Below are 14,639 nucleotides of genomic sequence, written 5' to 3'. Positions count from 1 at the left end.
GCTAATTGGGCAGATCTTCCCTAATGACTCCCAAAGCTCAGCAGTAATATGTTATTTAGATGGAAAGAGTCATCTAAAAGATAGGTAGAATTAAAAACCTGGCAAGCCAGAGCACAGTTTGGATAGACAAAACACTGAAAGGGACCTTTCTGCTACGAGAATTAACATTCTCCACCTGTCTATGCTACAGATCATATATTTACAGATCCAGCATCATGCAAGGCTCAGAGCAAGAAGCATTTTGAAGGTAATATGCAGCTGTAATAAAGAATATTATTCAAGCAGAAAGCAACCGCATATAGGTAACAATGAAGTTTTAAAATATATTCTTAAACCTGTTTATTTAAATATCTCTCTAAATAAACGTGGCTTTTATGATCTGGCACAAAAATGTACATGTTGTTTTGCAAACCCAGCAATGGCAGCAGCTCTGGCAGTTTGTATTCATGAGCAACTTCAAGATGGGTAGTTTAAGTCTTAATGGAGTTAGCCCACTGGGGCCAGTATTGTGCTTATGCAGTTAGAGGCTCAATATAATCAGATTTCTTAAAGACAGCATTTGCTCTTCTCAGAAAATAGGACTCAATAATAATTTAAATCCCCTGTTAAGCTAAACTGAAAATACTGGCAGATGCCATAAAAGTCATGGTTCTAAAGTTTTCTTTCATGCACACCTCATAGACAAAAGCAGAGTTTATGTTGGTAAAAAATTAGAAGGTTTGAGTATTACAAATCAAAAGCTTTGATGTGTCTCGAAATTTTTACTGCAGAAGTTCCTAAAAACATGGCTTTTCCCTTTTACAGTTGCACATGTAGTTGACGAGCACACTAGAGCAGGTTGGGTCTGAAAAGCAGCTTTCTGTACATACCACGCATGCAGCCAGACAATACTGCCTCACAGCCCATGGCTGTGTTAGGGAGGACAAATCCAGTATGTCAGGACCACAAAGCAGCAGCTCTGTGCAACTGAGGCACCCACTCTAAGCAACTGAGACAAACCTGAAGCATGTGATTTGGTCCCAAACTTGAAAAACTCAGGGGAAAAACAGATAATTTCCCCCTTCCCCATACTTTTGGAGCACACAGAAGGAGAAATACTGGCATGGGGACACGGCGGTATTATTTTGTATGACTTCTTGGACTTTATTTAACTCTATTTAAAAAAGCCATGAGAAGGAATCAGAACATTTCACTGCAATAGTTTGTTTCCTGATGCAGAACAATTTTTCATTAAAAGGTTTTTCTACAAGATGCCAAAAGCTACAGTGAAATGTTTTTGTTTTGATTTCTGACATTCCCTCCAGTTTCAGGTTTTATAACCCTTGTTCACAAAGCCAGCATCCTTTCCCCTCCCCTCCTCCTCCCCATTTTACAATGGCTGCAAATAATAACAAAAAAAATCTCTACCTATCGATGTTTTTCATGCATATGAAAGAAGAACAAGCAATGCAATAGTTGTTACTCATGGCTGTGACAAACCAAGAGAAAATGAGTGCAGCTGAGCTTTGGACACCTTGGACCCTTTCTTTCCGTCACTGTTTATCCAGGTAAACCTCGTCTCACTTCTAAAGATCCATTTGATTAAGAATCTGCTGGTTTCATTAACTGGCAACTGCAATACAAATATTGACTGCAGATGTACTACCAGAAGTCCTGTAAGGGGCTCATGCCCTACTCCACTAAAGTCAACGAAGCACTGATTTAAGAAAAGCTCCTAAGCTCCTTTGGTACCATACTGCGGCTCTTGTCTTTGTATGAGGCAGTTTATAGCATACGTTTAGATAAAATACTGAACAAGAGGCATCAGTTTGAACAGATGAGACAGAGGCTCAGTCACATAAAACATAGCTAAAAGAAAGCTATCCTTTTTTAGGTATGCTATACTGAAGTACATGGGATCACAAAGACACACCACTTTCCATAAACTTTGTTTTGAACAATATCAGTTTTTTCTTGGGAATTACTGACAGAAAATAGCATTATAATGAAATTAATGTAGCAAGAAACTTGTTTCTTATTGGTATTCTATTATATAGCATAATGTGGCAAGAAAGTGGGTTGAAACTGCTGCATTACAGACCAGGCTTTTCTTTCATAGCAAGTTCCTACAGAGCATCCTCATCCCTGCCTGACAAATGGGTAATTACTTTTAAGCACACAGAACTTCTTTATAACACCTTTAGGCAGCACTTTCTTATGCCACCTTCATTCACCTATAAAGGGTCTGAAGTGATGGGAACCCTGTATTTACAAAAAACATATATATCCTCCCTGGTTAAATATTCCAGCTGGACCTCTTAAAGCTGAAATGCGCCATTAGATATTACATATTCTGGCATTTGACTGGACAGGAGTAAGGGATAGCAAAACCAACTTTGTGCAGTGGGGCAACTGCTCAGTGCATCTTGTACTCAGCACTGGTCTGCTGATCATTTCAGTGTCACAACTCCTTTCCAGCCCAGGCATCAGTCTTTTCTTCCTACTGAAAGGAGAACTGTGTGAAGCAGGGCTCCGCCTTGCCCAGAGATAAAGCTGAAAAGCACTTTCTAATCCTACAACAGAGATGCAGCTTCTGGGGCAACATGCAATTTGTTACTCTCTAATTAGAATGGGTAAAGACCAAGCCCTCACATAATTAGACAATTCAAAGTAATGTTCTGTATGTGTGAGAATCCACACCAAAGAAACAGTACCATTCCAGCTGCCTAACACAGCTTCCTGGGATCTTTGGCTCTCCAAATTACCCCTAACAGAGTCAGGTAACCCGATTTCTGCTTAGGTGATCCTAGTAACTCTGGGCTACTATTTGCCCACCTAACTTTACAAATATGATTTCATCATGAAGAGTGGCTTTAGAATTGAGTTTTGCTAATAAAACGACACTTGAAATGAAAGACCACATATTATCATTCTTGTGAATGAGCCAACTCTGGTTAATGGGTAAGCCAAGTTGTGTGTAAATGCTAAAATAAAGGAAGTAACCTTACCATTTCCTCCCTCCTTCCAATTTCCAGGAGATTTCAACTCGAAAAGCACTTACATGAACAGAAGTGGGCAGTTTCTGAAGTCCTGAATAACCCTTTGGAATGACAGTCAGTATAACATAACAGTTGGAGGTTGCTGGCACCGTGTGGGCTATTGTGAAAGAAACCAACAGAGCTCTTTTGTACAGGGTTGTACCCATATGTACTTGTCTAAAAATACTTATACAAAGATACACAGCTCTTCCTTGCTACATAACTTATTAATAGACAGTGCTAACTATTTCTGTGTACCACACCATGGCACCATGCTGCGGAAGCTCAGCTTGAAGGAAAATGGCTCTCAGACTTAGGCTTACAAGCAGTGTAGCCAAACAGCTTCAGGGTGAGGTATCTTAAGGGGTGTGTTTTCCTGACAGAAATACAGTTCCCTCAGCTGTATTCACATCTTCTGCACACCCACATCATGGTTCAATGATATAATAAATCTGTCTCAGATCAAAACTACTGCAGCTGGGAGGCACAAAACACTGATCCAGTATAAATCTGCTCTGTTGATTCAGATTTGTTAATAAAATACATGGACAGGTTAACTTCCCTGGCAGGCTTTATGCTGGACCATGTGCCATTTGTCTGAAGCACTTTAACATTTTCTAAGATTCCCTACCATCTTCAGCTACCAGAAAACAAATATACGCTCCTCATGCTTTGGCTAGTGCGTTAGAGATGCAACTGCGTGTCCATGCCTCATTTGGTTTGAATCTGTGTTGATAAATGGTCCTGGAAGCGTTTGGATCAGGTACAAAAAGCAGAGAATTAAGGTCTGGACCTGATTCATCAAAGGCTGAAGAACATACTGCCCCAGGGCTAAGTCTCTGGTCTAAGCAAGGGGGCAGATGAGGGCTTAAGAAAGTCATTCTGTATGATGTGAAGCCAAAATCATGGTGTGCCCCTTCAGAATGTATCTGGCCTAAAACCCAAAGCTGCTGCTGACTTTGCAGAGGCTGGACATCTTTAGATAATATGGACTGCAAAGTATTTAAAAGGCTTAAAACCAACCATCTTGCTGCTCTTCTTGAAAACAAATACACTTTTTGCTCATTGTTTCGGAACTGGTTTTCTTCCCTTTTGTCCCTTTTGGGTTTGTTTTTTTTTTTGGTGTTTTTCAGAAACCAGTTTTAACAGAGAGGATTTTCAGCTGCCTGCAAAGAACAAGATAAAGAGAGGGAACTTTTGATTTGTAACCTTTTCTAAACAAAGAGAAAGCATGTAGAACATCCCCTGATGAGACATGGGTCATGATCCCCTAACAAGCCACCCCTGCTCAACTGAAGGTGAAACGGTTCTAGGTGAGCTCGAAAAGAGCTCAAAAGAGGAAAGAGTGTTGAGCCCAGCTGAGTGTCTAACCGTAGTCTTTTTGAGATGACCTGTTTATTGAAGTTGCTCTGTGGAGTGTAATAGATCAGTGGGTTTTGAAAATTCACTGAAGGATGTGTGGGCTGAAATTATTAAAGCTATGTAAATGGAAATTTTCTTTCTAAAGAGTGAAATACGCAGATTTTGTTCACTGCTTCCACATAAATGAATGACCAAATGAAGAGAAAACTGCTCACGAAGGATGTATGCATAATAAAAATGTGCGCATGCTTCATCTAAATTCACTGCCTCCAAAGGTTCATCACATAATTACTTAATCTTGAGCAGCTGCATGCACAATAACATTTGCTTGCACTTCCTTCTGAGAACTGTAACATAACCAATACCCTCCAAATGTTCAACAAGTGGTAACTCCAACTGAAACCACCACTAGAGTAACTTGTGTTTAAAATGACCTACCCAAACCACATTGATTCCGAGCTGACATTTGCTGGTTTTGATCATGTACTTCACTGTAAGTAGCAAGAGCCTGAAGAAATAACAGAGCTACCACATACCAAAGTTTATTAATGAATCAGACCAAATCCATGCATTGCTCTGCTCAACAAACATTAGAAGCTTTATGTCACAGCTGAAAGATTTGATTCCTGCTGTGAACTGAGGAGAAGCTGTTTAGGCCCTACACAGGAGATTTTAGATACTGCCTATTGCAGTGCCTTGGTTTCCTTTGCTTCCCGAAACCTCTGCAGGTAGGTCAAAGGGTTGGACTCTCTGGCAGGGTTTTGGGGGTACTGCTGCTCAGTGGAAGGAAAGGGAGAGCCTCACTAAACTTTCCAGAGCAGAACTTTGAAAGATTCACTCCGGCCTGTTCTTTCAGTAAAATCACTTCAGTGCTGACAGCAGGATTTGTTTCAGCATGCTTCACTTTTAAAAATATCTGTTCCCATGAAATTTCCTTGAATAATGCTTATTACTGGATCACCTGTCTTGAAATGAGAGCTGGAGGCAATGTACTGACCAGACTGAATTGCTGTCTTAGGGCACTGATATCTTATAACCTCTGTCCTCATTAAAATTCCCTGCAATGCTGCCACTGTAAGCAATTCCCCAACTACCAGAACATTATACAAGCACCCTTCCCTGCTTGTACAAACCATACAGCAGGAGACTCCCTTTGTTGCACTGAAGTTAGTAGAAAGACTTCCACTGACTTGAGTGACAACTTGATCAGATGCTGGGCAGATGTATCAAAAATTCACAAGGTGCTGGTTTGGAAGCACTTAACAAATATCACTGTTTACTCCAGTAAGAGGAGCTGCTTGCCAAAGATTCAGCTCCCACGATGACCAAAAAGATGAGAGATGTTCTCCATTTACCATGGATAGCTATCCATCACAGCACCAGGCTTTCCGTTTCCATGCTCAGCTATGAAATAAAGGAAGTTTTACAGTAATCATAGGACCAAAGGACTGCTTTCCCTCTCCACAAAGCCAAATGAGTTCAAAAATGCTTGGGATGACAGATGATGACATCCACAGTCAGACAAGATGGGTAGTGGCCCATGTAGTTTTGTAATTAAGCTAGGTTTGCACAGCTTTTATTTTGGAGAAAAAAGAACCTAACAGGATTTCTTATAATTGGAAATGAAACTAAATGAATGCCACTGCCTTTATTCTGGCAGCTGAATTCAGAAACGCTTAGCGATTGCTGTGTTTGTAATGTAAATATACTACTGTCGCTGCACTGAAATAGATTTTTTCTTTTTCCCCCTACTCATCAAAGTAAAAAACTCCTCCAGCTGCTGCTGATCAAGAATTGGGAGAACATTACCCAGGCTATCAGTATTCTGCACACACTGCCAGGTGCACAAATAGCTCACTAGCATCTCCCTCAATCCAGCTAATTGAATCATGGCTTGATTGGGTTCAACAGACAATAAAAAACATTTTCCCACTTTGAAAAGTTTTAACCCACCTCACTGAGTAAAGAGTGACAAGGGATATCTCTACCAGCAAAATCAGGTTTGCTAGTCTCATCTGAACACATGTTCAATTTTGTGAGCACTCAGCTTTTCTTTTGCTTCCTTACTCATTTTTCTGTTAGTGCTGCAAGACAAATGAGCTAGCAGATACTGCAAAAGGTCAAAAGACAGATAGAGACATTTTAACACACTAGATTTTACCATCTCTTGCATGGTCCTGCAGCGTACAGAGGCTCTAGTTGTGTTCTTAAATGACACTGCTACAGCTACATTTAACAAAGCAGGCATTACCAAGGAAGAGATGACCTATACTGCACCATGGGTCCATCCAGATAGGTGTCCTGCCTCCTGGAACAACCACAGCATTCTTCTCTTCTGAAGGCTGCAGTGTTTCAGTGTAAAAAAACCAATGTTATGGTTTAGCATAAGGTGAAGTACAGGAACCCCCAAAGACAGGGAGAGTGATTGGTTTGTCCATTGAATTCAGCTGGAAGGGAGCTAACTAAATGGGAAACAAAGGAATTGTACAGCTGAGAAAACCTTCTCTACTGTGCAGAACTGCCAGACCTTTTTTTATGTAAACAGAGCACCCTTGTGCTTCCTAATTGTCCAAAGGGTTTCTGCATTTGCCAGAACCACCATGGAAATCAGCTACGTGGAGGCTGCGTCAGACAAACCGTCTTTCCTGCTGTGTCTTCAGCTTGTTTCTCTCTTTCCCAAGGTGACACTTCCTAAATTCCCTGCTTGCCATTCTGGGTGACATAGAGCATCACTCCCAGCCCAAAACTGAGGGGACAGTCCCATCTCCAGCATAGCTGGAGCAACACAGAGCCAGTCAATGAAGTGCAGAGCCTGAGACCTGGAGCTTTGCAATCTTAGCAAAATCTGGGGCATTTGACAAGCACTGCCTAGAAAAGAGCAGAAGGGACAAGAGGACCGAGCAGAACTGCACTGTCAGCACCCACAGTCCTTATAACATTGCAGTTTCTCAGTGACCTTGCACATAACAGTCTGGGTGAAGGTTGGCTTTGGGCCACTGCATGCATTTGCTGACTGGCTTTGGGATCAGATTTGAACCTTCAGCCCTACCATCATTGCACACTTTTCCACCTATCAACCTCCCCTTTTCTGGATTACAATAGGACAAGACTCACAGCCGATGTAAATCAGCACATCTCCAGTAAAACCAGCAGCGCTGCAGTGCTCTGAACCACTCATCTCATCTAGAAGGCTCCAGAGATCTTACTATTTTGTAAGGTATTAGGCATTACACAGCAGAGGTGAACTGAATTCTGACAGAGTTGAAGTCCCCCTTATTAGGATCTGTATAATATTTCAAATTTCCTTGTTTACTGAAAATTAGTATTTCCTAAATACTCACTGAGGGGACTTTTTTAATAAACAACAGCCTCAAATAATTGTCGATCCACTCAAATTCTATTTAACAAGCTCTTGAGTAGAGCCTGCTCTCCCAAATGATGTTTTCTGTTTTGAGGAAACTTCAGTACAAGATAGGCCAGCTCTTAGCATCAAGCTTTGCTATGTTAACTGCCATGTGTTAAAAGAAAAAGCACAAACCCCCCAAACCAGAATACAAATCAAGAATTAAGAGCTTTCAGCTGCATTCAGTTGTCAAACAGGCTCTGGAGTATTAACAGATGCAAACAGTATGTATTTTGGTGCAATTAATATAGAGAAGGAAGATTGATGATGCAGAGTTAAGCATCAGATTCTGAATTAAATCCAGGTTTTATGTGCTTGCCTGGGGTATATTTTATTACAGTGTGACACCCACCTGCACAGAACAAGTTCAGGGTCTGTCAGCACTACCCAGGCCAAGTCAGGTCTGTTTTTCAGAGCAGGAAGGAGGTCTGGGGTATAACTCAGCCGTAACCATTCTCTTGAGTCAGTAGTTTGGCAGACAAGCTCTCCTCTGAGGACAGCAGCGTTTGTTCTGCTAATTATTGTTCCAACTGGTTTGACCTTTTTAAAATCAAAGGAGAGTTTGAAAGGAAAAAGATACACAGGTCAAGTTTTCTACAATTTCAGGTAATTTCTTATGGCCTGAGGTACTGTGTTTTATAAATGTAAAGCCAGAACATAGATGAGATGCTAAGAACACACATAAGAGTATGCTCTGTCATGTACTTGATACTAACCTTTCCCTGAAAAGACCTTTAGGTCCACAAAGGGAAAAGTACTTCAAAGTCCTCCAAATCACAAAGATGTCAGTGTGTAACAACTGTGTTTGGGTCGCTGCTGACTTAAAGTGACACATTTTTGTAAACAGCACTCTTGTTTTCAGGGTTTTTCTTTGTTCTGTTAGGCTTGAATCAATGCAGCACACAGAACATTTCTATCAGCAGCATTGCTTCTCCAAATTTTAGAGATGAACATGGTAGTTGGAAATGGGTAAAAGTGGATAAATGTGAATGAAAAGGAGCTGCTGTGAAAAAAATTACATGGCAAAAACATGCAAGAAAGAAAAAGCAGCAACAGGAATTTCTGGCACATAAGCAAGTTTCTCCCTAAAAAGTTTATGTATGGACAAAAATAGAAAATGTGTAGGAGAAAGTAGGAAAATATTTGTATTAAGGGACATAAAAGGTTCAGCCAGCCGCCTTTTTGGAGTCAGAAAAGGGGAGGATTAATGTAGCACAAGGAGGGAACTGTTTCTGACTGTATCAGCTATGCTAATTCTGAACTTGTAAGAAGTTTTGATAGATTTCTCTAGCTGGAATAATCAGCATCCACAGAATGGGAGGCCTGATACTGGCCATTTGCATGGGTGAAAGGTGTACGAAACCATGCAGAATAAGGTGCTGCTCTGCAGTCTTTACGTGTGACAACTGGTCTTCAGAACCCAAAACGTCAGCAAAAAAGCTGGCAGATCAAGCTCCTGAGCATCTAAAGAAAATGATAAAATATTAAGATAATACTTAAGACAATGAATTAAATAAGATACAAGGATTTAAAGAAAACCCTGCTGACTGCAGTGCATAGAGATCTTTAGAAGTCTGTCCTACTTGTGGGTTCAGGCTACTCGCGAGAAACTGCACTAAGCTTATGTCACAAATTTGATGTGTACAAACAGAACAGAGGACATAATGAAAGGGAAAACCGAGCCATCCCCAATTTGGTTGGTTTCACTGTTTAGAAACCAAATTTGTCCTGAGGAAGGGCCTGGTATTGCTAGATCACTGCTGCAAAGTTGTGAAAATCATTATGGTTTTATATTCAAAAGCAAAGTCTAAATTCTGTGAAGAATACTTTTATACCAATAGAAATGTTTCAGTTGACCCAGACTTCCTCTTTCTTATCCTCTTAATTTTGGTTGCCTGAAAAAAATAAGAAAATTCTGACTTCTTTTCATGACAATTTCAAGATCTGGAAAATTCTCAGAGAATGGGAAATACTTCCTACACAAGTTTATTTATGAGTAATCAAAATCACAGAAAGGATCTGACTTCTAATATCAGGAAAGATATGACTGTGTGAAACAATAGAGAAACAAAACTGCTCATTTGCTCGTGTAAGGTCATATTTATGCCAGAAGTTGCTTTGGACACGGATTCCATATGTGACTGCACTCATCCTTTAACAACATTTTCAGATTTTTTAATTGAATTTGCTTAATCCATTTAGAAGAGAGGTTTATTCAGAAAAGGCATTCCTCTTCCAAAACAAGAGCAACCACCCACAGGGCCAATTAGGACCAGTTAGATAGCTTGACATTCAAACTTTGAGTCTTATTTTTTTGCCTATCTTTGCATCTATACTTTCTTAAGTGTAAATACTGGTTCACCTCCTTCTCCTTCCCTTTCAACTATCCTTTATCCAAGGCCAATCGAGACAGATAATTCAATGAGTGGTAAGATAACATTTGCTTGAATAAAGGCACTGCTTGAGCCTGCTGCAGCTGCACACGGAGGGCCTTCATCCCACCCCCTCTCCTACAGGCGTCCTATGCTGTCAGAGCTCCTCCATCAGATGCTGTCACACTGCTAAGGCACAAGAAGTTAGAGCCATCTGCTTGCTTCAGTTAATTACAGCTTGCTCCCAGGATTTCTGCTGGGACTCTCACTTTTCAGGCATGCTGAAATGAGACCCGCAAGCATTAGGGGAATTGACCACTCTGTCCCACCTTTTAAACAAGAACAAAGACATGCTTCTTAAATCAGAAATATGGTATTATTTCAACTCCCTAGAAGTCACTGGTGATGTCTTTCTCTGCGAATGACTGCTCATCACATGCACAAATAAGGCTAGGAGAGGTTGAACTGTCAAGAATGGCTGAATTTTCAGCTACTTGCTCTTTAATAAATAATGACAGGCTGTACTTGGAGTTCAGCAAAGAAACTCTATTGCCTTTCTCCTGCCAGGACATCTTTATGCATTACAGGATTGGACTCAGAGTTACCTGACACAGCAAGGTTAGTGCAGTCATGCCCTTGAAAAGAAAACCCAGTGATATTCAGGGTTGACAACTGCTAAGTATTAAACATTCAGGTGTTGTGCTCTTGCTTCATGAGCTCCTCCACTTGCTTATTTACTGGAGACATGCCTTATGGGGAAATGGGCAATGAACACGGCAGCTTCTGGGTCTCATTGCAAAAGAGGACTGCTCATAACCCTGACAGTGAGATTTTTCTAAGTACCTGAAGTGACATGGTAATATAATTTGCCAATTAGAAACAAAATTGCTGCCTGAGAAAAACCAGGTGATATCTGATTTATCCTCTCCTACCAAAAACATATGACTAAGTAAGGTCATATGCAATGTCAAATGTAGCTTGACATTGAAGCTTAAAGAACCAACCGGAATTTTGCTGGATTATTCCCAAATTCACTAAAACCTCCTTCTCATCAGCTGCAAGGTGATGCTAAACAGTCAAGAGTAGGCTAAATCTAACTGTTTCAGTGTTTTAGAGCCAACCAGCCAATTACTCCTTAGGGTTCCTGACAAACACATACACCCTTCCCTCCCAGGAGAATTCAATGCACTTGATAGTTTTAAACTAACATCTGCTAGCTTGCCCTGGGTACAAACAGGAAAGTTAAGTTTGTGAGGTGCTTCACATTTGCGTCTCACTGGTTTTCAGTCCCTCCTGCAGATGCAATGAGTTACTGTGCCCTGTGCTCACAGTGAGCACTAGGGTTGCAAGGTGAAACGAGAGCAAGCTTCATTAGTAGCTCTACTGATGGCAGGAAATCACCAGTGTATCTCTCAGTTTAGCCTACATGGAATAAGAAATCAGAAAGAAATACCTGTTCCTTTCACACTGCCTTCAGAAGAGCCACAGCATCCTTCATCAATAAAACATTGGAATTATTGCTCTGAAATGCAAACAAACTTAGACTTGGGAAGCTTGGAAACTTCCAAGGACTGTCATAGTTTATTAGCTTGCACCTTTTGCTCGAAATAGGCATAGACACCTAAAGTCTGAAGTTCCTAAAAGTCACCGATCAAGTACCACTTTAAAAGATCAACTGCAAATAAAGGAAAATACATCCAGCTGTTAAAATGATGCAGCCCACAAATGCCAAGAAAGTGACTGTGTATGAGAGCTGTGCATTTGCTACTTCTTTCTTTCCTTCCTAGGTAACGAAAGGATGGCTTTCAGATGATTCCTTCTTGTAAAAAAAGGAAATGAGAACAAAAAAACCCCCACATGTGAATGAAGAGCTGTAAATCAGAAATAGAGGTTCTGAACTCCTTTTTATAGAGAGCTTGAAGCCTGAGAGTCAAAAGCTTGAAACCTGACTTTTCTCCTCCACTCCCAGCAGAAAATGAAGGAGAGGTAGGTTGCAGCTTTAGCACATTAAAGTCTCCTCTTAATCCATTCTTGCCAAGAAGCTGATTTTGAATGAACTTGCTGACGGCCCTATAAACCTTTCTAGACTGCTCTCTGCTAACAAACGACATCAGCAAGGGTCAGATGGCTCAGATTATAACCCAAGGCTGGAGCTCCTTTATAAAGATTCTCAAATTCAATAACCTGGTACAAACAATTCAGTTAGAGAGCCATCTCCAGTCAGTTTAACTAAGAAGTTCCTCAAACCAAGTTCTCAAATTCTCTTTTCTTCAGTAAATCAAGGCATTGATTCTCCCTGTCATCCATCACCTACTTGTTATTTGCCTGGCTTAAATACTTTAGCAAGTGCTTTAAAAATGTTTGCCGTTTAAAAATGTAGGTGGTGAATAAATATGCCAGTTTCCTATTTCTTAAGCCCGACTGATGGCAGGGAGCAAATATTAAAGGCAACACTTTTCTCCTGAGCTCTCAGCACAAGAATTGCACATTCACATTGTTGTCAGAGGACTTAGTACTGGATTGAATCAGTTCAGTGCTCTTAGCACATCGTTCCTTTAGACATCTGTAAATGAATAAAGCATGTCTGATGGAAATCTGTCACGCACTAGTCATCTGCATTAGCAGATCTTTAAACTTTCATGAGAATTCTGTTAGACTTTAAGAAAAACCCAACCCTGAGCCTGCATGAAATATATGCAGGGAGTAAAGGGACATTTTCTACACACAGATTAAGGAGTTTTAAATCTATGAACTGTACAGCAGAGCTTGCATCAGCGATGGCGGTGACAAACATACATGGTCTACAAACTATTCACTGGATACAAAGAACGTCAGGATCAAGGAAGAAGAGTAAGAAGTATGTACAGAAAATATAATGGATTTATTCAGATTGGAAAGTGGGGAAGAAATATTTTCTTCAAGTAGACCATCCCACACCTCATTTAAAGTCCCTTGAGAATCTCCTGTGCCTAAAGCTGGGTACACTCGCACATCTGGTTGATGCTGGGTTCAGCTGAAGTAAGAACAGAAAAATTATTTCTGAGGACAAAGCAACTCCATTGCAGCCAAGGCATTATCCTGGCCTTAGAACTGGGCCTGTTGTATTTTTTTCCCCAGTCTCTCTGGATTTTTTTCTTGGGTCCCTGAAAAATGTACCTCATTAGTGAGAAACAGCTGAATGATCCTGGTTCTGGGGCAAAAATGAAACCAAGCCCCCACCAGAGATTTAAAAAAGAGCATAAGCTGAACATTAGTGATTTTTCCCCTTTTTACCCAATCACAAAATTATCCATGGCCCAAACAATGGGTCACAACAGAACTGCAAATATCTTTGAAGTCTGTTAAACAGTGGGATGTTTTTCATGTTCTCCTTTCCACTGAGATCAGTCAGAAAGACAAACAGCAGCCCACTATTACTAGACAACAGTCCTTTGATGGAGCTCCACAGCCTGCAAGAGCTTTGCACAGCATGTGCCTTTGCAAAGTGTGTGTTGGCCACCATCTGAATTCATGCTTCCACAGAGAAAAAAACTTTACTGAGAGGTTTGCTTCAGTACAGAGCAGACAATGAACAGTAATTTAAGAACCTGTCTGGTTAAACAAGACCTGCTAGAAATGAAAAATGACATTCCTGATACAAGGCAATTACTGTAGTTCCAGCCCTCCAGTCGGGAGCAAGGTATAAGGGAATGCTTCCTGCATTTAATTTCCTACAAAATCACAGGTATTAATTAACTTGCCTTTTCAAAAAGGTGCTGCCTTTGACATTTGAACACATGCATATTTCACTGAGGTTTGTAACCACCTGGTTTTGAAAACTTATTCTGGTCTCTGTGACCTGCCTAAACAACCATGCAGTGCAGCATTTAACTGCTGAAAATTATTTCATTCTTCCCTTATCCAAGATATTTAACAGCTGTAGTAAGGAACAAACCCTTGCTCAGACAAGTCTGCTGACTTTTCAACAGCAATCACAATTTCTGTGGGCATTAGCCTGGGGGAGTAAATGAGGAGCAGATTAAGAGCTGATGACCATGCTGATTTTCTGATTAGAAAGTAGAAGAGGTACTTTTGATTATTAGATTTAGGTGGATCTTTGTTTGACTACTGAAGCACTGGGAAAATTGTGAGGCACTGCAAAATTGAGGATGGAATGTGTATAGTGCTTCCCAATGTCACTATTTCCAAAATGAAAGCCTTTCCTAGAACAACAGCCCAGTTGTTCTGAGGAACCTGCCTGAGGGTTCTGCTCTTCCAAGTATTTGGAAGGAAACATCTTTCTACAAGCCCCAAATTTTTTCTAGTGAAAAGTCTGTTATTTCTGTTCATGTTATGTTCCAAGGTCAAGTTTTCATCTAGTTATTATACAAAAGCAGCTTGATCCTTCCTCTAGGGAAAGAAAAATAAGTCTACCATATCTCCACAGGCAACACATTCTCCCCTGCAACCCACGTACGAATGTGAGCCCAACTCTACACACACACA

Source organism: Pezoporus flaviventris, unplaced genomic scaffold, assembly GCF_033815535.1.
Source record: "Pezoporus flaviventris isolate CSIRO_AGI_PZ_B2104156 unplaced genomic scaffold, CSIRO_AGI_Pfla_v1 ptg000041l, whole genome shotgun sequence".
NCBI lineage: Eukaryota > Metazoa > Chordata > Aves > Psittaciformes > Psittacidae > Pezoporus > Pezoporus flaviventris.
Note: the sequence above shows the minus strand (reverse complement) of the source record.